Source organism: Nuphar pumila, chromosome 10, assembly GCF_984573655.1.
Source record: "Nuphar pumila chromosome 10, dmNupPumi1.hap1.1, whole genome shotgun sequence".
NCBI classification, from domain to species: Eukaryota; Viridiplantae; Streptophyta; class Magnoliopsida; order Nymphaeales; family Nymphaeaceae; genus Nuphar; species Nuphar pumila.
The window spans coordinates 75556903-75560506 of NC_143258.1; positions in this window are offsets into that span (position 1 = coordinate 75556903).

A 3604-nucleotide genomic window follows, 5' to 3' on the forward strand; every position below is an offset into this window, starting at 1 on the left:
GAACACAATGATTGGCAATAAACGTGGTCTAAAGGATAATCAATCCTTTTTGCTTTGGCATCAAAGATTAGGACATATCTCGAAAGAGAGAGTCCAAAGACTCGTGAAAGAGGGAATCCTTGGATCCCTTGATTTTACGAATATAGAGCCATGTGTTGACTGCATAAAGGCTAAGCAGTCTAACACATACAAGAAAGATGCCAAACGCAGCAATGGAAAGTTAGAAATAGTGCATACGGATGTCTGCGACCCTTTTTCACCGTGTTATACGGGTGAAAAGTATTTTGTCACCTTTATAGATGATTACTCACGGTATATGTATCTCTACTTATTATCTGAAAAATCTGAAGTCTTTCAAGTTTTTAAGGACTTCAAGAAAGAAGTAGAGAAACAAACCGGTGAAGTTATTAAGGTTGTCAGGTCAGATAGAGGTGGCGAATATTATGGTCGTTTCACTAAGATGTGACAAAAGGAAGGTCCATTAGCGCGGTTTCTAAAATAGGAAGGCATTGTACCTCAGTATACCATGCCTGGTAGTGCTTACCAGAATGGTGTAACTGAGAGGAGAAACCGTACGCTTAAAGAAATGGTTCGAGCGATGTTAAATCACTCAAACCTTCCTTTGACCTTGTGGGGTGAAACTCTTAGGACTGCAATGCATATTTTGAATAAGGTTCCTACGAAGGTTGTTTAAAAGACTCCTTACGAGTTATGGACAGGTAGAAAACCTTCTTTGTTATATATGCACATATGGGGATGTCCAGCAGAAGCTAAATTGTATAACCCACATATAAAAGCTTTTGATCCTAGGACAACTAGTGGTTTCTTCATTGATTATCCAGAAAGATCGAAAGGCTTTAGGTTTTATTGTCCATCTCATACACCACAGATAGTGGAAATAGATAAAACAAGATTTCTTGAAAATGGTTCTGTTGGGATAGATGCATCTCAAAATATTGATTTTAAGGAAATGGAGGATTCAGGTTCTACACCTGCTGAGGATAATGACCTGATTTTCTCTATCATTGTTCCTTCGAGTAATGTAAGAGAAAGTCCAGTCAATGAACATCAATCCCAACTAGATCCGGTTGTTGATAAGGATATACAACAACAACAGGATACATAGGCTCATTTTTAACCACCTGTAGCACCTGTATGGAGGTCCACCAGAATTAGGAAATCTGCTATCCATCCGGACTATGTTGTGTATTTACAAGAGTCAAATGATTTCATAGACATTGATGAAGATCCCTTCACATTTGCAGACGCCATTGAAAGTGAAAGATCAACACATTGGATCAATGCCATGAAAGAAAAGCTTGACTCTATGACAAAGAACCAAGTGTGAGATCTTGTACATCGACCTGATGGAGTTAGACCTGTTGGTTGTAAATGGGTTTACAAAACCAAAACAGACTCTAAAGGTCATGTGGAGAGATACAAGGCTAGGCTTGTTGCAAAAGGTTTCACACAGATAGAGGACATTGATTATAATGAGACTTTTCTCCTGTCTCAACTAAAGAATCATTGAGAATAATCATGGCCCTCGTAGATCATTTTGATTTAGAGCTGCATCAGATGGATGTGAAAACTGCCTTCCTGAATGGGGATTTGGATGAGGAGGTATACATGCAACAACCTCCTGGTTTCAGTATAGATGACTCAAATAACTTAGTTTGCAAATTGAATAAGTCAATTTATGGACTTAAACAGGCCTCCCGCCAGTGGTATAAGAAGTTCAATCAGGTAATAATGAACTTTGGATTCACTGAAAACATTGTTGATCAGTGTATTTACATTAAGACTAGTAGGAGTAAGTTCATAATTTTGGTTTTATATGTTGACGATATTCTTCTTGCAACTAATGATTTGAGTCTTTTACATGAAACAAAAGATTTTCTTTCCTCTCATTTCGATATGAAAGACATGGGTGAGGCCACTTATGTCCTTGGAATCGAGATCCGTCGTAACAGAACTAAGGGTGTCCTTGGCCTATCTCAGAAATCCTATATCCTTAAGGTTCTTAAAAGATATGGGATGGAGAATTGTTCTCCTAGTTCGGCACCTATAGTGAAAGGGGATAAATTGAGCTTGAAGGATTGTTCTCAGGATGATATTGCGAAGGCTCAGATGGATGTTGTCCCATATGCTTCAGCAGTTGGGAATTTACAGTACGCGCAGACCTGCACTCGACTTGATATAGCTTTTGCTGTGAGAATGCTTGGTAGATATCAGTCAAATCCAGGCATTGCGCACTGGAAGGCAGCAAAGAAGGTCATGCGCTATTTACAAGGAACGAAAGACTATATGTTGACCTACAGGAAAGCTGACCACCTAGAGGTCGTTGGATACTCTAATGCGGACTTAGGAGGGTGTATTGACAGTAGAAAATTCACTACTGGATACATTTTTCTTCTAGCGGGTAGTGTTGTCTCATGGAGAAGCGGAAAGCAGTCTACCACTACTGCTCATACCATGGAGGCGGAATTTATTGCTCTATACGAGACTTCGTCACAGGCCATTTGGATAAGAAACTTCATTATGGGTCTTGGTATAGTGGACTCTATTGAGAGACTACTAAAGATCTTTTGTGATAATGAAGCAGTCGTGTCTTTTTCAAATAACAACAAGAGCTCAACATTGTGTCGACACATGGAGTTAAAATATTTTGTTGTTAAAGAAAGGACTGAGAATCATCTGCTATGTATTGATACAATTGGGACGAAGGAAATGACTGCGGATCCCCTTACTAAAGGGCTAGCACCGAGATTGATATTGTATTCCCAACATGTAAAGGGGATAGGTCTTTTTTATTCCTTCTGATGTATGACAATACATTATGTAATCACATTTGTGTTTATGTTTTGATTATCTAAGGTTTTGAGTTATTGTTGATTTTGCATAAAGAATCTCTTATATGGGTTAGAGAGAATAGCAGAATAACAATATTAAAGGACCAATAGAATAGGTGAGAGACAAACCTATTCATATAGGTAATTTTTTTACATGCCTAAGCACTGAAGGTGAATTGTAGTGTAGTACAAGGAAATATGACATTTCATAAAGGGGTGTTCATATCCTTGACTCATGCGATTCATCCTTGTGATAAAGGGTGGCATGTGAACCCACATGAAGAATTTAATCGAGATAATGGTATACACCTCGATTTAGTACACTTTTGGTGTCAATGGGTCAAGTGGGAGAATGTTGGACATTTTGGGTTACGGGTCCAACCCACAGTCTGACCCGGTTTGACACCCTCTTAGTGGGTCACGTAAGTGGCTAATTAATGGAGATAGTGGGTGGGAGTTACGTGAATGTGGAGAGACCACATTCACGTAACTGCCCAATTCCTCCATTATATAAAGGGCTTAGGGGTTACGAAGTTGATGAGAGTTCGTAACATATCCTCTGCCCAAATTCAGTTCTGCATTCAGGCTTAGCAGAACAGGGTCCTGCTCACCGTTGACATTAGGCCTGGGCTCATTGTGGGCGTCGACCGGCTGAGGAGAACGCCGAACTACCTACACGGACAATGGCGAATCCAGGTACGCTCCCTGTCTTGTTGTTTTCACAGGGCATCGCCCAACAGTTTCCTCAGCTG